Source organism: Scyliorhinus canicula, chromosome 9 (genome assembly GCF_902713615.1).
Source record: "Scyliorhinus canicula chromosome 9, sScyCan1.1, whole genome shotgun sequence".
NCBI classification, from domain to species: domain Eukaryota; kingdom Metazoa; phylum Chordata; class Chondrichthyes; order Carcharhiniformes; family Scyliorhinidae; genus Scyliorhinus; species Scyliorhinus canicula.
This window is the reverse complement of record NC_052154.1, coordinates 113,815,409-113,841,925: the sequence shown is the minus strand read 5'-3', so window position 1 is coordinate 113,841,925 and position 26,517 is coordinate 113,815,409. Positions and strand designations below refer to the sequence as shown.

The following is a 26,517-nucleotide window of genomic DNA, read 5'->3' as shown; positions in this document are numbered from 1 at the left end:
ACATTAACCCCTTGTGTATTCACAGTGATGCATATCACCACAGCGGGGTTGCACAACTGGCCGGAAAATTGAATTGCAACGACCGGAGAATTCCGGCCAGCGTCTCTGTTAAGAAGGATTTCAAAGTGTTTCTTCCAGTGGCTGTTGTCTGCCTCTCTGTTCTTGGCCAGCAGTTGGAGTGGGGCCTTGGGTGCTTGGGCCGTAGGTGGTCTTGACCGCAGTAAAGAAACATTGTGTGTCGTGGATGTCAGCTAACTGCTGGACCTCCTGCGCCTTCTCCACCCACCATCTGTTCTGGCAGGTTTTTTTTGCTGAGCCTCAGCCTTCATCTGTCTGTAGAGCTTCCTCTCACTCTCGAGTTGGGTTGATGCTTCAGTTTCAGAAAAAACACTGGCAGAGTGAGGCTACTGATACCAAGCTTCAACATTCCCAATGATGCCCCAAATGCTCAAGACTGGTTTTAATTGACTAACCCTTTTTACACATCCCCATTGTGCTTAATGAACCTTCAGTCATGCCCATGTATACCCAATAAAGTGGGCATGTCAACCAACCAAACCATCATCCGCTACTCCATAGAAACTTCTCTATTTTGATACAGCTCCAGAAACATTTAAGAAGCTCATGAATATCCAGCACAATGTAGTTCACTTGGTCGCCACTCCATTCATTTAAACATCTACTCCTTTCACCACTGGCATACTCTGGTTGGAGTGTGTACTACTTGTATGATGCACTGCAACAAGTCATCAAGACTTCTTCAGCAATCCCAAACCTGTTAGCCTCCATTCAGTAGAAGAACAAGGGCAGCAGATGCTTGGGAACACCATCACCTCAAAGCACACAAGCACACACCATTCTGACTGGTGCATATACCGTCCTTGGTCCATTGTCACCATGTTAAAATGCTGGAACTTCCTGCCTGAAAGAATCATGGGAGTACCTGTTCAGGAAGAAGGCTCATCACTGCCGTCTCAATCGTAATTAGACATGGCAATGCCAGTGAAACCCACTTCCGCAAACTCTTGGATATTATACAGATAGAAGTAGCATACTATAGAAGGAACAGTTGAATATACAGTGAGCAGTGGAATAATAATGGCACAGTGCACAATGATCTATTGTACTGTTAAACATTGTCTGTTATGCATGGAGCAGTTGGACATTATGCAGTACGTAGTGGGGTATTATGCAACTAGACATGAGATGACACATAGCAAGCCATGCCATATTCAGTAAATACTGAGGTATTTTACTACAATTAACTGTACCATACCATGAGTAGTGAGATAATCTACAGTATGAAATGGGATTTTAAATAAGAACCAACATGATGAGCAATAGGCATATTAAATGAGCAATGGATTGTTTGATGAATGATGAGCTGTATGTCAAGCAATGAATATTATACAGTGAGCAGTGGAATATTATACCATATGACAGGAAAAGCTTTCTGATGGAATGTCTAGTTTAACTATCTTTTAATAGCCTCCTTAGATACCAAGTGAAGGACACGCACCTTATTGGGTAGGTTCATGTTATGTGCTCCATAGTCTGGGACTCATGGTCACAACCACACTTTGGGTCATCCACATCTTCCATTTATGGAATTGGCGGCTACATTGTCCATGCCCTGTGTAGATTTGGATGATTGCTGTCCTCTGACTTGGTATGCAGAGGGTCAACATTTGGGACCTCTGCTGTTGGATCATTGAGCTGTTGGTTCTTTTATTCTGCATGCTTGCCATAACTCTGTCCATCTGGACAGTGGGTTGATATCATCTGCATGCTTATCAAATTCACGGCTTTACTGATGGGTCTTAAGTCTTTCTCATTGGGTATGCCTGCATTTCTCATGACCTTTTTCCATCTGGAGGAATATAGTAGTATCATGCTGAATGGCTGGCAGGATAATGTGGAAGCCACTCAGAATAGACTTGAGAACCCCTGACACTGTTCCCACGGCAGTGTTCAGCTGCGCACCCGTGACATTTTTGTGATGGCTGAGGGACCATGAGCCTCATAGCTAGTTGCAACTCCCAATGCTCGTACCCATCTATGAAAAATTGTTCTGCTTAACCCTTTCAAATTCGGCAGACTCCTGTCCCGGCTGCCTCCTTAAATTCAAAAATTGTTGCCTATGTGCTTTGGGAACCAATTCATATGCACCCAGGTTAGCCTTTTTTACCTCGTCATAATTCTTGGACACCCACTCTGACAGGGATGGGTAAACCCATGTTACTCTGCATGGGTAATGTCTACTTTTCTTTTGGCCACTCCATTTGGGTTGCTATTTTCTCAAAAGCCCTAAAAACAAATTTCTACCTCCTTCCCCTTGAAATTTGGGAGGGCCTGTATAAATTTAAACACATCGCACTGGGTTCCGTTCTAAAATTAAGCTCCCTTCTAGTTCCTGGCAACTCCCCTCTAATTTCTGGTGCCTTAAGCTGGAACTCTCTCTCTTTTGCTTTTTCCTCTCTCTCTGACTTCAACATCTTTGTTTCAATCTCCATTTCTTTTTCTTTTTGCTGCATCTCCATTTCTTTATCTATTCTTTTTAATTCCCTCTTATGCTCAAACTGCAATCTCATTCTCTCCAGTTCAATTTCCCCACCAGAAAATGCCCTTGATGCGACCCTATTTCATGGCTCTCCTGTGTACCTCTCATCTCGTTTAAGTTTAACTATTGAGCAATCATTTCAGTTATCTCTACCATCCTAGCTTTAGCTGATACTTCTATTTTTAATTCACCTGTCAATTTGATGAGCTTGTCTTTTTGAAGCCCTTTTAAATAAACCAGAGACAAGTCATCCACCTGAAGAAACCCCGAAGCCACTTCTAGAGCCATCCTGTTATATCTAAACAAACCTGGTGAGCGCGATTCTCTGAAATGGAGACAAAGTCACGACGCCGGAGTGAAAACCGGAGTGTTTCACTCCGACGTCAGAACGCGCTCCCAGCCCCCAATTCTCTCGCCCCCGGGGGGCTAGGAGCGGCGTTGCATATTTTACATGTGCTGGGCCTTGACGCCGCATAAAAAGCGGCTCCGCGTAAATTACATGGCTGGCGTCGCGTAAATGAAGTCACCCATGCATGCGCGGTTGCCGTTCTCCCCAAGGCCGCCCCCCAAGAAGATGGTGGATGGATCTTGCGGGGCGGCGGAGGAAAGGCGGTCCTGCTTTAGAGAGGTTGGCCCGCCGATCGGTGGGCCCCGATCGCGGGCCAGACCCCATCGGAGGACCCCCCAGTGCAGGAACCTCCCTCGCCCCCAACAGGCTGCCCCGCCAGCGTTCCTGCGCAGTTCCCGCCGGCAGCGACCAGGTGTGGACGGCGCCGGCGGGAACCTGTCGTGTTGGGGCGGCCGCTCGGCCCATCCGGGCCGGAGAATCGGCATTCGCCTTTTGCAAACGGCGAGCGGCGATTCTCCGAGCGGCCAGCCGTGACTCTCACCGCGCTGGTTTGGGGGGGTGGGAGAATCGCGTGCGGGTGCCGGGGCGGCATGGCGGGGCCCACGCGGTGCCACGGCGATTCCCCCACCCAGCGTAGGGGGGGGAGGTGAAATCCGCCCGGTGTCTCCTTTTAATTTATGCTGTAGCCCAAATGTCGCCGTCTACCATTCCAAAGATACTGGATCCAAGCCCCAAATAATGTTACAACGCCCTGGGCTAGTGTACAGTCAATTCCAGTACCACTTGACCCAGAGTTTCACCACAATTGAATTCACCAATAATGCTTAGAAAAATACCCAAAGTCTTTGGCCCTTGGCTGCCCAATAGTTACAGTCGGCAGGTTTGTAAATTTAAACACGATTACTTTTTATTTATAACAAGAACAATAATGAAATATGCAGCAAGTACAACTGGTAAACTACCTGTATTATCTAATTCCTAATCCCCAACTTTAACTTGCACCCACCCTCTACAAACACGCACAAAATAGACAAACACAGGAGGAGAGGGGTGAAAATAATAAGGATGAACATCAAAAAATAAGACTCTTTGTTTCAGATGGTTGTTCTAGCACCTTTCTCCTCTTCAAACTTTGCTTTCAGTTTGAGGTTTTCACTGTCGATTCATTTAGGTCTCTGTAGATTATGAATACATCACCTCACAGCCTTTCTGGAGAGAGAGAAGAGAAATGGGGAACAGGTCATTTTCCCTTGTATACACGATTCAAACTGAGCTTCTTGGGTCTCTGAAAATCATTCCACTCAAGTAGGACTCAATCACCACCTGTTATCGGGTGGAATATGGCCTTTTGGCCAATTCATTGGTCAACACCCAATCGATTGAACCAAGTCCCACCCCATCTCTCGGGTGCCGAAAATTCGTAGTTCTCCTGTTCGAAAAAGCAGCACCATATACGATGATGCAACTTCATGAATTCCTCATTTCTCTGCTGCTTGACTTAAATACAGTTTCCATGTCCATTAAGCATCCATGGATCAAAATGATGACAGCAAAAATAAAGAAAGGGGAAATAAGGGAATCAACACGAAGGACCCTTACATTATCTACCCTGTAATTACTTTAAACATCTCAATTTGCATTGGAAATCACCCATGCAGATGTTGGCGTGGCAACAGGTTCACTTCAATTGCTATTCTGCCTACAGGACAGCCAGGTAGTTGACTGATACCCATGACAATTTGGGCAAGGTGGTGGGCAGCCGCCGGTGAATGTGAATCTGCACCCCTGCTAAGGACTCAATCCGTCACACGAGGGGAAGAGAAAACGTAAAAGAAGGAAGCATATCAGGGCCGACTTTGTCCAGCCTGTGTGTGCCCAAAGTTCCTACACCAGCAGCGCATCCTGTAAAAACTGGCCCTTTCAGGATCAGTGAGGCCTGGTGCTAAGGTGTTAGAAACACTCGACACAAAATGGAGCCTTCACTTCTCTCCTTCTGAGAATCCTCCAGTCTGGCCTGGAATGTTTTCTTTTGTTTTTAAATGATGTTTGCTTGAGGTAGATTTATTTATTTTCCCAAAACAGGAATAATCAACAGACAGAAATTTGGGATTGGTAGCACGGTGGCGCAGTGGGTTAGCCCTGCTGCCTCACGGCGCTGAGGTCCCAGGTTCGATCCCGGCTCTGGGTCACTGTCCGTGTGGAGTTTGCACATTCTCCCCGAGTTTGCCTGGGTTTCGCCCCCACAACCCAAAGATGTGCAGGCTAGGTGGATTGGCCATGCTAAATTGCCCCGTAATTGGAAAAATTAATTGGGTACTATAAATTTATAATTAGAAAATTTGGGATTGGCTGCTTGCTGACTTTCTGTTAAACTTTCTGTTTGTGTTGGTTTGGTTTTTTTTGTGCTGTTGCTGTTCTGCGGCCTGCAGTAATTGACCTATGAAAGACAGCAAGAGTGATCAAAGCGATTGAGTTGCAGATTTGCAGCGATTGTCTGAAAGTGGCTAAAATAGGTGCAGATCTTGGAGCTGAAACTTCCTCTTTGAATTTAAAACGGGGGGGGGGGGGTGCAGAGGTGGGGGGGTTGGCTGCTTTCCTGAGCAATTAGCAACCCTTTAATAAAATAGTCTCCTCAGACAGCCTACACATCTACACATCAAAACTGCCTGTTGTCAATCATCCTCTGATATCTCACCACAGTGAATATTACTCGCGTTAAGCCTAAACACTGAGAGGATTAACTTGTTGGGAATCAAACTCATTGGATGGGGTGGAATGCTGCATTTATATACCAACCAATATTTGGAAATTAGTGGAGAATGGATTAGGATACAGTATAAAGCAAGTAGTGCACCCAACCTCACCAGTTTCTCAGAGGGCGGGTTCGATTAAAATAGCCCTCTCAGGTGTTGGCGGACTACTCGACTGCAGGCCGAGTTGATCTTGTTCAAGCGGACGTGTATTTTGAAACTCAGCTATTGGGTAGTGTCTGGGAGCATAAATAGGTCGGATTTTATCTTCCCTTCTTAACCAAGGGCTCTGAGGCCAAATGGAGCATCTCGACTACCAGCCAGGCTGAGAGCAGCTTTCTCAGCCCACACTGTAAATCAAACCGAAGACATTTTTGGCTTGTATGACTCAACAGCCCACTATATAAACTCACTGAGCCAGAGGGGGCAGTCCCCATTATAGAGGCACTGGATTATTATTCTTTAAATTCAGTGCCCTTTTCCTCCACCCTGTTGTCTTTAAAGAGCATCTTGACGTTGTTGGGGGTGGGGGCTTATACTTGCCTATAGTATCAGATAATATTGTTATAAAATGTAATTTGGTCCTCATAATGACCAGTTCTGGACAAGCCTGGAACAAATACTCCACCATGCATGCACCTTAAGAAGTGGGGCAGCGAGGGTGCTGGGTTCAGTATGACTCACTCCTCTCTCCACAGCCTCAGTGGTGCCCACAGTTGCGATTTGTTTGATTCACACACCTCCAATAAGAGCAGAGGGAAAATGTGAGACAGGTGGTTTCCTTTTTGCTGCTTGTTTGCTGATATTCAGGTTTTCTCAGTGGTTCAAGGCACTTTCCGGGTGCTGAGACCAGTAAATTACAAACTTACTATCAAGGTAGCCTACCTGTGCCTCTCCTGCCCTCCACTCTGCCTATCCTCTCCTGCCCTCCCCCTGCCTCTTCCTCTCTCCACTTCCTGTTCCTCTCACCCCGTCCTGTTCCTCTCTCCCCCACCTATTTATCTCTCCTCTGTCCCCCAGACACTTATCACCCCTCGGCCTGTTCCTCTCCCCGCTGCCTGTTCCTCTCTGCTCTGCCTGCTCCTCTCCCCGCTACCTGTTCCTCTCGTCCCTGACTGCTCCCCTCACCCCCACCTATTCCTCACTTCCCCACCTTGCTCCTCTCTCCTCTGCCTGTTCCTCTCCCCACGCCTCTGCCTGTTCCTCTCCATCCATCGCCTGCTCCTCTCACCCCCAGTATGTTCTATCCCCCCCCCCGTCTCTTCCACTCCCCCTGTCTGTTCCACTCCCCCTGTCTGTTCCGCTCCCCCCATCTGTTGCACTCCCCCCTCTGTTCCTCTCTCCCCTTCTGTTCCCCTCTCCTCTCCCCTCGGACTGTTCTTCTCTCCTCCAACCCATTCCTGTCTCCCGCTTCACAGCTATTCTTCTTTCCTCTCTGTTCCCTCTCTGCTCCCCCCCCCCCCCCCCCCCCCCCACCGCTACCACTTCTCTCCTCCTCGCTTGTACCTCTCGCTGTCCTTACGTGTTGCTCTCTCGCCTGCTGCCTGACCTTCTCTCTCCCGGTCCGACCCTCTGTCCCCCTGCCTATTTCTTTCTCTCCCCCACCTGTTTCTCTTGCATCTCCCCACAGCCTGTATCTCTCCCCACAGCCTGTACCTCTCCCCACAGCCTGTACCTCTCCCCACAGCCTGTACCTCTCCCCACAGCCTGTATCTCTCCCCACAGCCTGTATCTCTCCCCACAGCCTGTATCTCTCCCCACAGCCTGTATCTCTCCCCACAGCCTGTATCTCTCCCCACAGCCTGTATCTCTCCCCACAGCCTGTATCTCTCCCCACAGCCTGTATCTCTCCCCACAGCCTGTATCTCTCCCCACAGCCTGTATCTCTCCCCACAGCCTGTATCTCTCCCCACAGCCTGTATCTCTCCCCACAGCCTGTATCTCTCCCCACAGCCTGTATCTCTTCCCACAGCCTGTATCTCTTCCCACAGCCTGTATCTCTCCCCACAGCCTGTTTCTCTCCCCACAGCCTGTATCTCTCCCCTCCTCCCATTCCTGCCTTTTAGAATGCCTGAAGCTGCCCTTCTCTTCGAGAAGTTTAATTGATGATCTATTTGACGTGCTTAAGATTCTTGAAGGCCTACTGAGTAAATAAAAATGAACTTTTTATTCTGACGGGAGAATCTAAAATGAGGAGATATAGGGCAAAATTCTCCCATCGGGAGACTAAGTCCCGACGTCGGAGTGAAAACCAGAGTGTTTCACTCCGGCGTCGGAGGCCGCTGCTTGCCCCTATTCTCCCACCCGCGGGGGGGGGGGGAGGAGCGGCGCCGCGTCAGCCGTGTAAAAGCGGCGCCGCGTAATTTACACGGCCAGTGCCGCAGAAATGATGTCACCCGTCCTCCCCGCGGCCGCCGGGCAAGAAATGTCGGATTGATCTTGCGGGGAAGCGGAGGAAAGGAGGTCCTCCTTCAGAGAGGCCGGCCTGCCAATTGCTTGCCACCGATCGTGGGCCAGACCCCTTTTGAGGCCCCCCCCCCACACAGGCCGCCTCCCCCCCCCCCCCCCCCCCCCAGCGTTCCCGTGCTCTTCCCGCCGGCAGCAACCAGGTGTGGACGGCGCCGGTGGGAACCCGTCGTATTGGGCAGGCCGCTCGGCCCATCCAGGCCGGAGAATTGCTGCTCGCCCATTACAAACGGGGAGCGGCGATTCTCCCAGCAGCCAAGTGTAAATCTCGCCACGCCGGTTTGGGGGGGGGGTGGGAGAATCGCTTGCGCATGCCGGGGCGGCGTGGCTGGACTCGCGCGGCGCCCCGGCGATTCTCCCACCCGGCGTGGGGGGGGGGGGAGAATTCCACCCATTATCTCAATATTAGAGCAAGACTGTTGAGGAGGGATTATGTCAGGAAGCAGTTCTTCACACAACACAAAGGATAGTGGCAATCTGGAGCTCTCTCTCTCAAAAAGATTTTAAGACCAATTGAAAATTTCAAAACTGAGATTGATGGGTTTTTGTTAGACTAGAACATTCTGGAACCAAGGCAGTAGATTGAGTGCAGGTACCGATCAATGATGCTGCAGTCAGCGCAAGGGGCTGAATGGTCTCTTCCTGCTCCCATGTTCCTGTCCCCTGTCTTGCCTGGTCCTGCCCCTCCTTCCACCTGTTGCCTCTGTCCCGACAGCTCTCCTGCCTTCCTGTTAAATTTGAATTTCGGCAATTTGCAATTCTCTGCAAGGACCAAATTTAGGAACATTTAACCTCCCCCGCTTCCCCCCCCCCCCCCCCCCCCCCACACACACACACACACACCCATCTCCAAAATGAATGGGGGAGAGTGTCTTGTCTCCTGAATGTTGTTTGCTGGATGCTGCTGAACAGTGTATTTGACTGGTGGTCAGGTGAGAAGGGGACTGGGCTCTGCCATGAAGCCCAGTGTTCCTGACTATCTGGGCTGACAGACCAGGGACCACAGGGAAGTCTGAGTTTGAGCTGCAACCTGCAGAACATCAGACACACGTCACCACTCACTACCTTCAGGAGAAGAGGAGGAAAATAAATATATTAAAAAACACACACACTCCGGAGCTCACTGAGAGTAAACTCAGCAAACATTTCAGAGTCACTGCATGCTAAGTAGGCCCTCACCCTTCTTCCTTATTCTCCGAGTTCATTTATAGAAAATCAAAATGGGACTATCCCTTCGCTCTCTCTCCTCCCACACTCATCAACAGTTAATTAAATCTTTGTTTGACTTTTTGAAGTCAGGGGAAATTGGTGAGAAAATCAATTGCCCTGGAGTCTGGTTTGGCACAGCAGTTAATAGGTGTGAAATGAGTCACAGGCACAGGGATGGGACTGCTAGAATATAAGGGAGTCTAGTGAGATGGGAGGTGGGATCGCAGAGGTGGGGGGGGGGGGGGGGGTGTTCGGTTTGGTTGAATTGCTGGAGGTGGGTTGGATGGAACCTGAGATTCAGCCAATTTGGCAGGAATGGGATTGAGCTGGATGCTGATCTTGGCGATGAAACAACTACTAATGGATGGGCATTGAGGGAGTGACCATATATCTGCTCCAAATACCAGGCTGGGAACTGAGGGAAGGGCCATGTACCTATTCCAAATGCTCGCTTGGAACTGAAGGAATGTTGATGTATCATGCCCACAACATGAGCTGGGGACTCTGCACACTAGTTCAGGCTGACCCTGGTAACTGAGGCCAGGTGACAGAACTCCCTCAGAGCAAATTAAAGGCAAGACCTTCCAAGTCACGTTGTCTATCCACAAAATGATTGCGGGTAGGGGCGGGGGGGGAAGGGGTGTCATGGCCTTCTCCACAAATAAAGCCTTCCCAGTTAGTGATTCTCCGAGGCAGCAGACTGAGCTGGGAATATTAAAAGAAGCTATTTGGGGCAGCATAGTAGCATAGTGGTTAGCATCAATGCTTCACAGCTCCAGGGTCCCAGGTTCGATTCCCGGCTGGGTCACTGTCTGTGTGGAGTCTGCACGTCCTCCCCGTGTGTGCGTGGGTTTCCTCCGGGTGCTCCGGTTTCCTCCCACAGACCAAAGATGTGCGGGTTAGGTGGATTGGCCATGCTAAATTGCCCGTAGTGTCCTAAAAAGTAAGGTTAAGGGGGAGTTGTTGGGTTACGGGTATAGGGTAGATACGTGAGTTTGAGTAGGGTGATCATTGCTCGGCACAACATCGAGGGCTGAAGGGCCTGTTCTGTGCTGTACTGTTCTAAATTCTATTTGCAGGGCTATCGGGAAAGAGCTGGAGAGTGGGAATAATTAGATGTTTTTTTCAGTGAGAGAGCACAGGTGGTCGGGTCAAATAGCATCGTCAGTGCTGAGAGATGCACGATGAGAGTGGTTTCTGCTCAACGTTCCCATCGGAGCTGATACGGAACAATACGAGAGCTTTCGGAGCATTTGGAGAAAATTGGAGGCTCACTGAGCTGGTGCACAGCACAGGGCAAATAGCCAGGGAAAAATACATTTTTTAAAAAAACAAGTCTTACTCTCTGTGTAAAGCAAAAGAGAAAGAGCTGATGTAAAATCACAAGACCTTCATCAATAGGCTACCATTGTTTGTTGTTAATTGCCCTTTCATGAGGAAAATGAGCATGTGATTGAAGAAACAAATGAAAAGAGAAGGAAATGCAAATGCTGGTAATCTGAAATAAGACCAGAAGCTGCAGGAGAAGTACAGCTGGTCAGTCAGTGCCCAGGACAGGGAAGAGGCAATTCTGAGTCACTCCAAACATCGGCCTGTTGTTTTCTTTCTCTACCCCTCAGATGGATAAATGCACAGATCAGTTGAGTACTTCCAGTGTTTCCTTCTGATATTTAACAATGCAGCTTCAAACAATTATAATATTGCAAACTTTCTCGGTGCAGGAGTTGGCCATTCAACCCCTCGAGTCTGTTCCATTACACAATACGTTGATAGCTGATCTGATTTGGGCTTCTATTCACTTTCCTGTTTGCCCACCAAAACCCTTGACTCCCTTGTGCTACAACACCCTGGGTCAGTGTGCAGTCAATCTCAGGCCCACAGGCCCTGGAGTCCCAACATAAGTAAATTAACCAATAATTTATAAATTTCCCAGAGATCCTTGATCCTCGACTGCTCCAGTGACTTACAGGCACCAGATTTGTAAGCAAATCTCAAAAGAACTGTTTATTTACAATGAGAGAAGAGGCAAACAGGTAAAGGCAAAAAAATAAAATAACAATCTGCTAATGTAATTACTCCCCTAACAGCATTTCACCCTCCACCCACATACACACAAGACAGATACACAGCGGGAAAGGGGATGGATAAAAATAATGGGGGTTAAACGGGATGAGAGATGAGAATCTTTGCTGCCGAGGTAGTGTCCTTTGTAGGCGGTGATCTTCTCAGAATGCGAGGTGTTGAAAATTATCCGTTGCTTTGGATCTTTCAATGTTTGTCTCTAACTAGAACATGCAGGCTGTAGAATTCTCTCTGGGGAGTCACTTTCATTTTAACAACTTTCACCAAACTGGTTCTTAGCCTCACTAAGATAATATTATAATTCTTCAGCTGAGGATTTTAAATAGGTTTTCAATCAGGGATGAATAACGTCCTTCTGCACTGTATAGATTCTATGATTCTATGAGTCCAAAATTGTACGACGTATTCCAGACGCGGGCTCACTAAGGCCCTGTACAGGTGTAGCAGCACTTCCCTACTCTTATACTTGATTCCCCGAGGCAATAAATACCAACATTTAATTTTTCGAACTAATCACTTTCTGTACCTACGTTCTAATTTTTTTTTTTATGATCCAAACACCAGATTCCTCAGTACCACAGAACTCTGTGATCTCTCACCATTTAAATAATATTCTGCTTTTCTATTCTCCCTGTCAAATTGGACAAGTTCACGGGCGCGATTCTCCGCTGCCCAGGCGGGGTGGGAGAATTGGAGGAGGGCCGCTCTGGCACTCCCCGCGATTCTCCCACCCCCCCCCAAAATGGCGTGTCGCGTTACGCACGGCGACCCGCGATTCTCCGGCCCAGATGGGCCGAGCGGCCTGCCGTTCCCGACCTGTTCACGCCGGTGGCAACCACACCTGGTCACTGCCGGTGTGAACATAGCGTAAAAGGTGAGTTTGGGGCCTGTGGGGGGTGGGGAGGGGATCGAGCACCACGGCCGTGCTCGGGAGGGGACTGGCCCGCGATCGGTGCCCACCGAACGTCGGGCCGGCGTCTCCAAGAGACGCGCTCTTTCCCCTCCGCCGCCCCGCAAGATCAAGCCGCCACATCTTGTGGGGCAGCGGAGGGGAAGACGGCAACCGGCTGACGTCATTAGGCGCCGCCGGCCGCGTCAATCTCGGCGCACCGCCTTGACGCCAGCGTCAAGGCCCAGTGGCCGAGTTGCACGAAAGGCCCCTCCTAGCCCCCCCCCCCGGGGGGGGAGAATATGGGGTGAGGAGTGGCCTCCGACACCGTCGTGAAATACTCCGGGTTTCACGACGGCGTCGGACGTGCGGAGAATTCCGCCCCACGTTTCCCCACATTATCCAGCAGGTGCTTTTTTGCTCACCCACTTAACCCAGCTAAATCCCTTTACTTTCCTTCCTATCTTTGAGTCATCAGCAAATTCAACTGCCGTACATTCGGTGCCTTCATCCAAGACATTGATATAGTTTCTAAATGTTGAAGGCCTCAGCATTGATCCCTGTGGGAATCCACTTGTTACAGCACTTGACCAATTTAGCTATTGGGAGGTTTTTGATCTCAAAGTTCTTACACTGGCCTGAGGGAAAAGTGTCTGATGTCACATCAATTTTCCAGTTTGGGCCTTGTTATCATGCCACCAGTGAGCTGCTCTTACATTTGGAACATAATTGCCAGTTGGCGGGGAGCAAAAATCTAGCAGCTGCGATGTGCACCCCATCTGAAACAGGTAGGTGAAAGGAAGGGGAAGAGGTAATACTAGGGAGGTCTATACAGAGGGATCAGGTATTGGGGCTGGTGCTTTTTATGGGACCAGAAGGAAAGTTAATGTTTCCATCTGATCCCACAAAAATCATTGGCAAATCTATTTAATTAAACATTTTCTAAGCTGTCAGCAGCAGACTTTTAAGGATTGATGTTAAGATCACTTAATTTCCAATTCCAATTCTCTCCCCACACCTAGCACGAAGACCGAACTTTGTCTGTTTCCATAGCTAGTGATTCCTGAGCCAGGTCGCTAGTCCAGTGTTCTTCAAACTTTTTTTCCGGGGACCCATTTTTATCAACCGGCCAACCTTCGGGACCCAACCCGGCCGACCTTCGCGACCCACCGTTTTCTCTTACCTTGTTTGCTGCTGACAAAAATAGAGGAAATAGTTTTGGGTCCCTTTGGCCCTCGTACACGCTCCTCCAATGGAACCTGTTGGATGTAGGTGAAGCCTTCCGGTGTCGGAAAGTAAGGAGTCTCCATCTATCCAAAGTTCTGCATTTGTTTCTGGTAACATTTTATCAAATAAACCCCCCAACTTGTAAAAAAAAAAAGAAAAGGAATAAAAGAAATGAAAAAAATGAATAAACCCCCCTCGAACTTGTAAAAAAAATTAAATGAATAAAATAAATGGGAAAAAAATGAATAAAAGAAATGAATAAAAACCACTGCAGAACTTGTAAAACAAAAAGCTGCAACCATTTAAAAAAAATAACGGCCGCACTGCACATGCGTGCCCGATTACTAGCTGCGCATGCGCGCCGATCATAATGCGCACATGTGCCATGCAGCCAATTTTTTTTTTAACATGTTCGCGGCCGCTTGCAGCCAGCGTTATGAAAAGCCAGCTGCTGCACGGGGATTTGCGTGTTCAGGAGCGCCGCGGACAACGGCTCTGCGACCCTCCCGACACCAGCCCACGACCCACCTGCGGGTCGCGCCCCCGACTTTGAAGAACACTGCGCTAGTCTGTTACCAGAGGCTTGTAGCTTGAGCGGTGCAACTCCATATCAAGCAGAGCTGACCAGTCTCTCCTGCTCTTACATAGAATCCCTATAATGCCGAAGAAGGCTTTTCGGACCATCGGCGTATTTGGAAGGATTTGTAGGTTGACATTCAACATTTGTAGGTTCACATTGTGAATGAACCTTCCTTGACCATCAAGTTCTGGGGGGGGGACTTAAACCTGGAGCTTCTGCCTTAGAGGCAGGGGTACTCCCCTCTGTGCCACAGGACTTCCTAGATCACTTAACATCAAGTACTAATTGTATTAGAAATCTATTGTTGCTTCTTTTGTTTTAAGGCTATGCAGTAGCAACTACACCCAGCCCTTCAGTGCTGTAAACCCTTGTATAGGATCATACTTAGGAATGCACCAAAAACACAATACTACAGATGCTGGAAGTTTGAGATGAACACAGAAACCACGCAGCAAGTTGGGGGCGAGAGAAACAGATAACGTGTAGGTCAATGATCTTTCATCAGAATGTGGGCATTTCCAATTTCACACCGTAGCAGCAACGTTGCTATTTACAGCCTTTGCAGTAATGCTGCACATAGCCCTCCTGTTAACTGCCTCAATCAATTTACAGCACTGTTTATGAACCTAGATTATATAGCTGATTCATTTCTGGAGCTGGGCTTGTGATGCTGATTAAATCAGCATCCGTTTGTGAAATGCCCTTTCATATCTCTCGCTGTGTTTCCCTGTTTCAGAAGTTGCTAATTACCAGAATATGTTTTTCTCTGACATTTTCAACTTTTGCAGCTTCTTCCGGTAATCTCAAAGTTTTGTAGTTGATGGAAGGATGGCATTGGCCAATTCGAGTGATTTCTGCAAAGATGGCCAGATTAATTATGCATTGACTGCGTGTACCTTTAATTTACAGGACAGCAGCATGAAATTAGTTTGCCTGATGGCTTCAGGGATAACGGCGTGAGGGGCAGTATTGCAGAATAGAAGATAGCTGGTTCAATTCCTGCTCAGTGCTGAGTTGCCCACGTATCTTGGGCTAGAGAAGGGGGCAGAAGAGGAAACCAGCTGGGGTTTCTTTTCCCATTTGCTGACCCCTACTTCTCAGGGAAAGAGGTCCTGTGTGGACATTAAGTGGGAAGAAGATAGGATGCTACTCTTGAACAGCCTTCTGTCTTGGCTAACAGATGCGAAGCAGCCATGTGACCATCTGCCCACTTTAAATCCAAATGTATGCCAGTAAAAATCGAAAAGGAATGGGGAATAATTGGGTTTGTGTAATGGGGCCGAATGACAAATTATATTGAATTAATTGCATGTGACACTCATTCGATTAAACATGACCTGGTTGAGTGGAATAGGTCACATGACTGTATCCACATTTAGAATTGGTATGGGATAGGCATAAGTTGAGCTTATACAAATGACGAGAGAGGGCACTCTCCAGCCCTTCCGGTTCATTACACAGACCTCCACTCGCATCACTCATAACTTTAAACAAATTTACTAACTATTTGCAAAATCTTCTAATGCGCAGATGAGGGAGGACAACATCTGATGCAACGTGTGACCTGGATTTGGCCTCAGTTATGTTAGAAAGCAGAGAAAATAATGAAGAACAAGGCAGTAAGATTTACATCTTCTATCTAATTGATCTTCTATGATTTAGAGAAATGGCAGGAAAGACCCGAGGGGCAGAAAGGCCTATTCTTATTCCTCTATCCTCAACTGAGTGCATAGATGGCTGGTGCAGTCCATTGCAGATAAATGTACACCAGGGATACTAATATGCTATCATTTTATGATATGAAATGCTGAAACCATTTCTCTTCCAGGTGCCGCGGTTGGCTTCTTATCTGAGCAGACAAATTTATTACCTCATATTGCACCACCGACAGCCACCAATACTGGTGCCAAATATCTCAGACAGGGCCAAAGTTTGGAAATGCAATATCTAAAATTTCATTGCTCTACTTCGTTGATTGCCCCTGTTCATTCACATACTGGCATACATTTCACATATTCACAAGAAATATTGTCGAAAAAACGGGGCAAAATAATTAGTGTGGGAACCGAAAGTTGGATGTGATGTAAATGGCCAAGTGGGCGTTTTTCCCAATGATGCATGTCTGATCTTCTTGTCCTCCTGCGCCTTTGAATGACCACATCAGGTGTTAAATGCACCACTCTTTCTCCCCCCCCCCCCCCCCCCCCCCTTCCCATACTCACACACACACACACATGCTCTTCTTTTGTCAAACCTTCCCTATCAGGGGATTCTCTATTAAGGTCTATCTCCTCTTCGCCCTTCTCACCCCATTAACAAACATCTCCCAATTTCACTATCCCAACCACAACCACACTCTTCAGTTGCGTCCAGTGTGGTTGCCAACCCTCCATGATTGGCCTGAAGTGTCCAGGAATTGAAGATCTGTCTCTAGGTCACTGCTGTGTGCAACCCTGGAGAAAACACATCATCAGGAAGTTAAAAAAAAATGTGGGTTTTTTTGTGTCATTTTCTTTGAACCAGACATCTCTTTACCAGATATAAAAATATTGGAAATGGGGGTCGGGGGAGGAATGTTTGTTTGGCTGGCAATCAAGCATCATCCAATTGGGCAATGAGTCTTTTTGCTTTTCAGTTGGAGTAGGAAGGCAGTGCATCACAAGGATGGATGTAGCTAGAGGTGGGGACCAGTCAGGTGAAGAAACTTCCAGGAGTATATTTTGTGGCCTCTTAAAGCTCTTTATTTCTTCTGACCCTTCCAGTGCTATCAGACTGCACTGGCAATATAGGTTCTGGATGAGCCACAATTGCTGCAATCATTCCCTTTGGTCACTGTCCTGTGTACCACCAAATCATTGACTTTGATCTCTGTCACACTGATCACTTACACCCATATATTACCCATACGGCCTTCAAATCACTCATACCTACGAACATGCGAATTAGGAGCAGGAATAGGCCACTCGGCCCCTCGAGCCTGCTCCACCATTCAGTAAGATCATGACTGACTTCACTGTAACCTCAACCCCACATTCCTGTCTAGCCCCAAAAACCTTTCACCCCCTTGTTACTTAAGAATCTATCTGGCTCAGCCTTAAAAATATTCAAAGACTCTGCTTCCACCGTTTTTTGAACTCTCTTTCTAAACTCTTCCACACCTTTACCTTTCCTCCCAACCTTTAAGAGCCTTTTTAAAATACATCGCTTCACCCGGGTTTTCAGTTAGCTCTCCTAATTCTTCAACACAGACATTATCATCGTTCATTCTGTTTCTCCTCCACTGTACATTAAACTTGTCTTGCAGACATTTGCCATGCTCATAAGACATTTCACTTGCACCCTGATCTCCTGTGACTGAGATCGATCAGAGGCTTTCTGAAGACAATCAGGAAAGTGACCGAACAGCTTTAGGGGCATGCAATAGGATCTAGAATGAAGGCTTAAGGAATATGGGCGACAGATTAATGTTGTAAAGGTACTGACCAGCCATGATCTAATTGAATGGTAGAACAGGCTCAAAGGGATGAATGGCCTCCTTGTGTTCCTGAGCTGGTAATGGAATAGATTATTAGAGACTACTTGTTTTTGAAAAGGATTCTTAAGGCTGTCTAGGATCCCATTGTTCTGGGAACAGGTGAGGGAGGTTTAAAGAGTACGAGAGAAGGTACTGGGATCACCGAGAGCATGATAGTGAGATCTGGATGAACTAATGTAGGAAATCTCAGGATCTGGAAGTTCTGGATTAGGGGGCACTGGGAATACAATTGCAGAGTCCATGAGTACTGAAGAAAGTCCTGGGATCTGAAGAATTTGGTGAGCAATTAGGGAGTGTGCCAAAGTGAATTTTCCTGAGCAAACAACAACTTCCTCAAAAGTTTAGTGTTTAAATGGCATAGAGGGACTTTCGCAGGATTTTAATTATTGAGGAAAGAAACAATGATCCATTGTCACACAAATAGTCTTTGTTTGATTTTCTAATTGTAAATAAAGTAAACATGATCACGGGTGTTCTTGATTGCCTCCAGTTCACCTGTCTCTTGTTAAAATCAATCTAGAGATTCTTTGTGAAGTCTTTTTAGAATTGTTTAAAAAGTGCCCCTCAGCTCCTTTCAGATGGAGAATACTCATCTGCTCCTTTTCTTGTCCACTCCATTTGGCATGCACATTGCATGCTGGGAAATTCTGCATGTGCTCAGATTGCACAGGTGTATTGAAAACTCTCCTGAACGGGTGTGAGGGGAAAGCCCAAACTGTTTTAAAAAAACAGGGATTTTGAGGTAACAATGGATTAAAACACACAAAAAAGTGGGTAACTAATCATATAGTAAAATAAATGATTTTTAAAAACTTACCTCCGATATTACTTCTGATTTGAGAAATATCCGTGCATGAGAAAAATATGTAAATGTTTTTGTTGAAGAATCATTTTTCATCAACAAATAATGACAGTGAAATTTGACGGAGAAAAAATAAACAGGAAATGTTGGAATAATGTTGGCTGAGTGGCTGATCAAAAATAAAGACAACAGGAAGGTTTCTTGGTAGCACCAAACAGCAACTTGGTATTTAATATAACACCTTTGACATAAACCAGCCAAGCCATTTCATGGGAGTTATTGGACAAAATTGATCAGTCAAAACTGGGTGAAAGAGATAGATGAGAATCCTGCACAAGATTTTAATAAGAGACAGTTATAAGTAAATTCTTTAATGGATACATTCTAATACTGAAGAGAAGAATTTAATACAAATATATTGAGCAGTCACATAGAAACATTGAGCAGTTAACTGAAAACGCTGACATTGGTTATACAATGGCATTGGTCTATATCAATATTGACTGGTCATACAATAGCATTGATTGGTCATGTGATAACATTGAGCCATCATACATATACATTGCTCACAGGAATTTTAAAGCTCAAGTGAAACAACATAAAGCAAGGGAGCATTTTGGTTTGTGAAGTTTTCTATTCTCCTTTGAACTGATCATTAAGGTCATTTTCACTTAATCATGAGGAACCTTTGCTGGCTTTTTTCTAATTTTAGAGTACTCGGTTCATTTATTTTTCAATTAAGGGACAATTTAGCATGGCCAGTTCACCTACCCTGCACATCTTGTGGGGGTGAGACCCATGCAGACACGGGGAGACTGTACAAACTCCACACAGACAGTGATCCGGGGCCAGGATCGACCCGGGTCCTCAGCGCCGTGAGGTAGCAGTGCAAACCACTGCACCACCGTGCAGCCCAAAACTTTGCTGATTTAAACACTTTCTTATTGGGATCACAACATATTTGTTTTATTGTTCAATCATAGGATGTGCGTGCTGTTGGTCAGGATCTAGCATTTATTGTCCATCCCTAGTTTCCCTTGAGAAGGTAGTGGTGAGCCACTTTCTTGAACTGCTGCAGCCCTTGTGGTGTAGGTACGCCCATAGTGCTGTTAGGGAGGGAATTTCTCCAGTAACGAGGAGAGAACAGCTGTGTTTTAGTTCCAAGTGATGGTGTGTGCCTTGGAGAGAACTTGCAGATGCTTGCATGTCCAGGTACTCACTGCCCTTGTTCTTAAGCTGATTAAGGTTACGATTTTGAGATGTGCTGTCAAAGAAGCTTTGGCAAGTTGCTTCAGTGCATCTTGCATATGGTTACCACTGTGTACCCTGTGGTGTAGGAAGTGAATGTTTAAGGTGGCGGATGTGGTGCCAGTCAAGTGATCTATTTTTCCTGGATGGTGTCGAGCAGCTTGAGAGTTGTTGGTGCTGCATTCATCCAGGCAAGTGGAGATTCTTCCATCACCCTCTTGTCTTAGAACATAGAACATAGAACAGTACAGCACAGAACAGGCCCTTCGGCCCTCGATGTTGTGCCGAGCAATGATCACCCTACTCAAACCCACGTATCCACCCTATACCCGTAACCCAACAACCCCCCCCCCCCCCCTTAACCTTACTTTTTAGGACACTACGGGCAATTTAGCATGGCCAATCCACCTAACCCGCACATCTTTGGACTGTGGGAGGAAACCGGAGCACCCGGAGGAAACCCACGCACACACGGGGAGGACGTGCAGACTCCGCACAGACAGTGACCCAGCCGGGAATCGAACCTGGGACCCTGGAGCTGTGAAGCATTTATGCTAACCACCATGCTACCGTGCTGCCCTGTAGCTTGTGCCTTGTAGATGGTGGGCAAGCTTTGGGGAGTCAGGAGGTGAGTGACCCACCGCAGAATTCCCAGCCTCTAACCTGTTCTTGTAGCCACAGTATTTATATTGCTTGTCCAGTTAAGTTTCTGGTCAATGGATTATCTATCTGCTATTTGGCTGAAGGTGAATGCAAATTCTTCAGCCTTATCTTTTGCATTTGCGTGCTATGCTGCACTAGAATTGAAGTCTGAGACATTCCTGAAACCTCCTCCTGTGTTTAGTTGCTTTATTGTCTGTTCATGACTGGATGTGGCAGGACTACAGAGCTTTTACCTGAGCAGTTGGTTGTGGGACACCTTTGTTCTGTCCATTGCATGTTGCTTCAGCTGTTTAGTGTGCCTAGTGCCCTCTCCTCTCTCCCCTGCCTCCATCCTCATCTCCAACAAGTGAGAGTAACTCATGGTCTTCTTTGTCCGACCAGCTGTGTCTGCCACTTTCCTCCCTTCCACTAACCAAACTTCATCTTAAAATCACACCCCTTGACATAACCCTGAACTCACATCTTTCTCTACTTTCTCCCATATCTCCGAACTTATCTTGTACATGATGTCCACCTCCTGATCATTCAACCCCATTACCAGTAAACTACTGACTACCGAACAATCCCTCCTAGTCCCATGTTAGCTGATATTGCTAATAGTTCCCTTTCTTCAGGTGTTGTCCTTCTCTCCGTTAAATCTGTTTTCATCACCCCTCTCCCAGTAACACCAACTCTAGACCCCTCTGTCAATGCAAATTACCGTCCCCATCTTCAACCAAGCCCTTTCCTCTCCAAAGCCGGACCAATATTTCCCAGTACCCCACCAAAGCCCTCCAATCAGGTTTCTATCACAACACACTAATGAAACCGCATTTAGCAAAGTCACAAATCACATCCTATGTGACTCAGACTAAGGTAAACAATTTCTCCTTGTCCTTTTTGAACTGGCTGTAGCCTTTGATATGGTTGACCATGGTTCAACATTAGACTCTTAATTCCATATTTTTACTGAATTCAAATTTCAACATCTGCCATGGTGGGATTCGAACCCTGCTTCCCAGAGCATTACCGTGGGCCTCTGGATTACCAGTGACAATACCGTTACGCCCCTCTGCTTCCAACTCCATCTCTCTTCCTGGCAGTTGTATAGGACTGAACCATATTGAACCCTGGGGTGAGCTTCCCATCCATATTTACGCCATCACTAAGATCACATATTTCCACCTAGACAGTGTCACCCAGCTTCATATCATCTGCTGCTGAAATCCTTATTCATTCCTTTGAAATCTCCAGACTTGACTATTCTCCTGGCTGGTCTCCCATATTCTGTTCTTTGTGAAGAGGTTATCTGAATTTGTCCCATGTCCTGATTCACATCAAGTCCTGTTCACCCATCATCACCGTGCTTCTGAACCACATTGGCTCCTGGATTAGCAATGGCCCAATTTTTAAAATTCTCATAATTATTTTCAAATGCCTCTCCACTCCCTATCTCTTTAATCTTCTCCAGCCTCAAAATGTTTACACTCCTCTCATTCTGACCTCTTGAACACCCCGATTTAAATCACTTGACCAATGGTGACCCTTCCTTCGGCTGAAAAGGCCCTAAGCTCTGGAATTCTCCCCCTAAATCTCCACACTGCTCTGACTCACTTTCCTCCTTTAAGATGTTCCTTAAAACCTATGTGGGCTGTATTTTCTGCCAACCCCTCCCCTTGGGGCCATTTTCCGATGGTGGAGGTGGCATTCCATTAACGCTGATGGGATCTTCCTGTCCCGATAATATCTACGGTGTTTTGTGTGGCTCGCCCATTCCACTGCTAGGAACCCACCACCAGGGATCGCCTTCAGCTGGACATCCTGGTCCAACTGATGGGAAGAGCCAGCAAATCCTGCCCTCCGTCTGTGAAGAAGCTTTTGGTCTGCTGCCCTTGATAGCCCTTTACATGGCTCATTGTCAAATCCTGCTTTTCCACACTCCTGCACTTTGGGACTTTTTGTTGTATTAAAGGTGTAATAGAAACACAAATAGTGGCTGAATGTAGCTCTGTGTATTAGCTTCATCAGGTTGGCACCTGATTTTTAAGTATGACTTGTGCTGTTGTTGTTGTTGTGCTCTAGTGCACTGTGGAGGCGGCTCACCATTGGGCTCCTGCGGGATCTTCCGGTCCCACTGAAGACCACGATGTTTTGCATTGCTTACCGTCGCTGGGGAATCCGTGGCGGGGGTCAGCTTCGGTAGGACTGGAGGATCCCACTGGCGAAAAGGGCCAGAAATCCCCCCCCCCCCCCCCCCCCCCCCCACTGCGTAGCTACCTCTTAAGTCTGTCCTGTCAGTGGGATGGTGAAAGACAGTTCTATCACATTCACTGAAGATGTGCTTCTGAATATGACCTTTTCATGCTTTTGCTCGGCAAGTTTGTGGAACAATGCTTGCAATTTTGGGATACATTCCTAGGTGTTGCAGGATCATCCCGGCTGGGTGTGCCTGCGTTGTGTCTGAGTCAAAGGCCAGGTGTTCTGCCCAGTTTATTCTTATTATAGTTTGGCATAACCGTTTGAAATGGCCTAGCAAGCCACTGTATCAGAGGGCAGTTAAGAATCAACTATATTGCTGTGGGTCTGGAGTCATATGGTTGGGTCAGGTTAGTGAAACTAGCTTTAGTTAATTAATCAAATTTAAATTTTCCAGGTACCAAGGTGGGGCTTGTGGCCGTATTGCCAGATCGTTAGTCCAGACCTCCTGGTTTACTACTCCAGTAATATAACCACTATGCTGCTGTTCCCATTATAGAGTAGGTGTTAGGGTCAGTGATGTCAGAATGTGAGTAGATTCTGAGGTTCTGCACGTTTCTCGAACAGCACTGAGGAACTATCAGCACTGAAATGTTTACAAGAAATCAGTTCCCTTATTGTGAAACCATCGAAAGTTGTTTCATCATCTGAATACTGAAAGTGTTCAATAAACCCTTTTCTGTAGTAAAAAGGGTGAAAGTTTGGATATTTTAAAACTTTGGATGGTTTCATATCCCCCACATGCATATAGTCACACATAAAACAACCGAAACACATGCACCAGTACATACACATTCACTAGTTCAGATAAACACACACACATACATGCACACACACCATTACACACAAACAAATATACACAAACACACACTGTTACAATTATGAAATTTGTACCATTATTAGAATTGGGGACTGTATCTTTAAATTTAGGGTAAATGATGGAGGTCATGTGACCTGTTCTGCAGCCTGGTGGTTTGATTGTTAGAGATCAAAGGAAGGCTTAAAAGGACTTCCGGTAGCGGTGATGTGCTGAGCAGATGCACATCAGGTGGATTTCCTCCAAATCGGACCCAAAATAGCGAAATGTCTCGGACTTTTGGCTCAAAAAGCCACCCAAAACTCCTCTAAACCCAGAAGATATTAACATTGATGCAGTAGAAGGGAAGATACCAGCAAACGGTAGCTCAAAGGGCTGGCGAGAAGGCAGAAGCGGCGGAAAGGGGCAGGAACAATCAGCAGGCGAACCATGAGTCGAGGCAAGGCCCCAGCGAACCAAGAGAGGGGGCGACCGGAACGGCGGAACAGGAACAGACAGCGACCATCCCCCCACCACCTCACCAGGGGATGGATGGAAAACATTTCTTAAAAAATGAGCTGACTGCCATGAGGAAGGCAATTGAAATGGAGTTCCAGCTGGTGGTGAAAGAGGTGATGATGGAAGCGATGGCCGCCCTCCAGCGCACGATTAATGGCCTGGGAAGGAAGGTAGAAGCTTAGGAAAAGACGATCCTGGACTTGGAAAAGGCATCAACCAATCAGAGCGACAGGATAGTGCCTCTGGAGAATGAAGTGAAGAGATTGGTGGCGGCCCAAGGGAACTTGAAGAGGAAGGTCGAGGACCAGGAAAACAGATCGCAGCCACAGCATGTCCATATCGTGGGACTGCCAGAGGGCATTGAGGGAAGGGACCCAACTGACTATATCGCCCAAATGCTGGGCAACGTAGTCGGGAGGGACAGTTTCCTCAACCCCCCAGAACTCAACCGAGCACGCAGGTGGCTCTGACCGAAACCCAAGACTGGGGAGCAGTCGAGAGTGATAATCGCGAAGCTGCACCGGGAGAAAAATCCTGAGGTAGGCCCGACAGACAAAGTCGTGCTCATGGAAAGGACACAGAATTAGGGTGTACCAGGACCTTGGGGCAGACCCCACAAAAAAGAGAGCCGAATGTAACAAGGCAAAGTCGGCACTCTATATGAGCGGCTTGAGGTTCGGCATGTTGTTCCCAGCCAGACTTTGGGCAACATACAAAGGGAAGAAGCACTACTTCGGCACCCCAACAGAGGCTGAAGAGTTTGAGTGAATGAACAACCTGGAGAAAGAACAAATGCGGCAACGATGAGGGCAGCGGGGAAGGAAGGACTGAAAGCAGAGGACAAGATGACACCAGGACCCATTGTACGGACCCTCTGTTTGTGCGGGACTGTGCTGCCTCGGTCGCGGAGATAAGTTGGACAACAGAGAGAAGGGAGAGAGGATAAGGGAAACAGGTGAGGGGCGAGGAAGGGAATGGAGACAGATAGACAGATTAGAGACAGGGCTAGACTAGCCCAGGGTGGGAGTCACCATACTAGCAGGGAGGGCTAGTACTGAAAGACAGGCAGTAAGGGGGGCCACAGCGCACCGCTCGGGGGAGAGGGAGCACCTGACCAAGGGAGGGGGCAAGATGGAAAGGGGGGACAACACGGGGGGGGGGGGGGGGGGGTGGGACAACACGGGGGGGGGGGGACAGAAAGGAGAGGGGAAGGGACGGAAAAACAGGGAGGACTCACAGAATAGAAAAGGGGCAGAAAGGTAGAAAAAGGTGGCAACGAGACAAGCACAGGCCTCAGCAAGTAAGGAGTAGGCCGAGGAATCAAGATGGCAGCGCAAGCAGCCACTGTGGAGGGTCCCTAAACAAAGGGAGACCCTGGAGTGCAGGAGTGAACACACATGGTGCACACATAGTTGGCGGCCATGTTGGGTGCCCCCTGGACAAAGGGAAACCCCGGACCGCAGGGGCCCGACTTCATGGTGAGAACGACGACCGTTGCCATTTTGGATGGCCCCCTAACAAAGGGAAAGCCCGGAGTGCAGGGGTGCGTCCACCAGGTAAGTATGGTTGGTCTCACAGGAACGGGGGGGGTCAGAATCTCTCCCCAGGATAGTCACCTGGAATGTAAGGGGATTTAACGGCCCAGTGAAAAGATCAAGGGCGCGATTCTCCGCTGCCCACGACGGGTCGGAGAATAGCGGGAGGGCGTCCCCGACATTTTTCACGCCCTCCCATTATTCTCCCCCCCACGGCCGCCCCACGACACGAAACGCTGCTCGCCGTTTTTTACGGCGAACAGCGATTCTCCCCAGGCCGATGGGCCGAGTTCCCAGGACTTTACGGCCGTTTTTGCGGCATCAAACACATCTGCTTGCTGCCGTCGTAAAAACGGCCTAAACATGCCCCTTCTGGGCATCCAGGGCCCCGATTGGCACGGCAGTACCACGGCCTCACGTCTGTCCGTAACGGACGCACTCTTTCTCCCTCCGCCGCCCCGCTGGATCAGTCCACGGGGCGGCCGAGGGAGATGACGGCCCCGCGCATGCGCGGGTTGGAGCCGTCCAATCCGCACATGCGCGGCTGACGTCATCGTGCGCATCAGCCGGCGTGACGGTCGCTAAGCCCGCGATGCCGTGCTTCACGGGGCCCCGCTGCTAGCCCCGCCAGGGGAGGAGAATCGGTCCCAGGAGGGGGCGCAGAGGCTGCCGTGAAACACGGCCGGTTTCACGGCAACCTTTACGATTCGCCGCATTTGCGGAGAATCGCGCCCCAAGTCTTTGCCCGCCTGAGAAGCCGAAAGGCTGATATAATCTACCTACAGGAGACACAGCTAAGGAAGAAGGGCTGGGTGGACAGACATACCATTCATGCTATGGGACGAGGGCTAGGGGAGTAGCCATACTGATCAGCAAGAGGACGAGATTCATAGAGACTAGGACGGTTATGGACCCAGGGGGACATCATGGTCAGCGGTGTCCTGGAAGGGGCACCGGCGGTGATGGTGAATGTGTACGTGCCAAACTGGGGCGACACAGAAGTTATGAAAAAGACCATGGTGGAAATCCCCGCCATTGACACACTTTGCCTCCTGGTGATAGCCTTGCGGGA

At 47.9% G+C, this 26,517-nt stretch overlaps 1 protein-coding gene across 3 annotated transcripts in view; it reads left to right on the top strand.

The window, feature by feature from the left end:
* LOC119971624 (proline-rich protein 5-like) overlaps nt 1-26,517 on the top strand; it is a 148,227-nt gene that overhangs the window by 9,823 nt on the left and 111,887 nt on the right. Inside the window, exon 1 of one of the 3 annotated variants that reach the window (XM_038807425.1) lies at nt 1,512-1,527. The exons of the other annotated variants lie outside the window; for them this stretch is intronic. The gene's annotated coding sequence lies outside the window, so the exon portion shown is untranslated. Of the gene's footprint in view, nt 1-1,511; nt 1,528-26,517 lie in introns of those variants that run through there. 3 annotated transcript variants of the gene reach the window in all.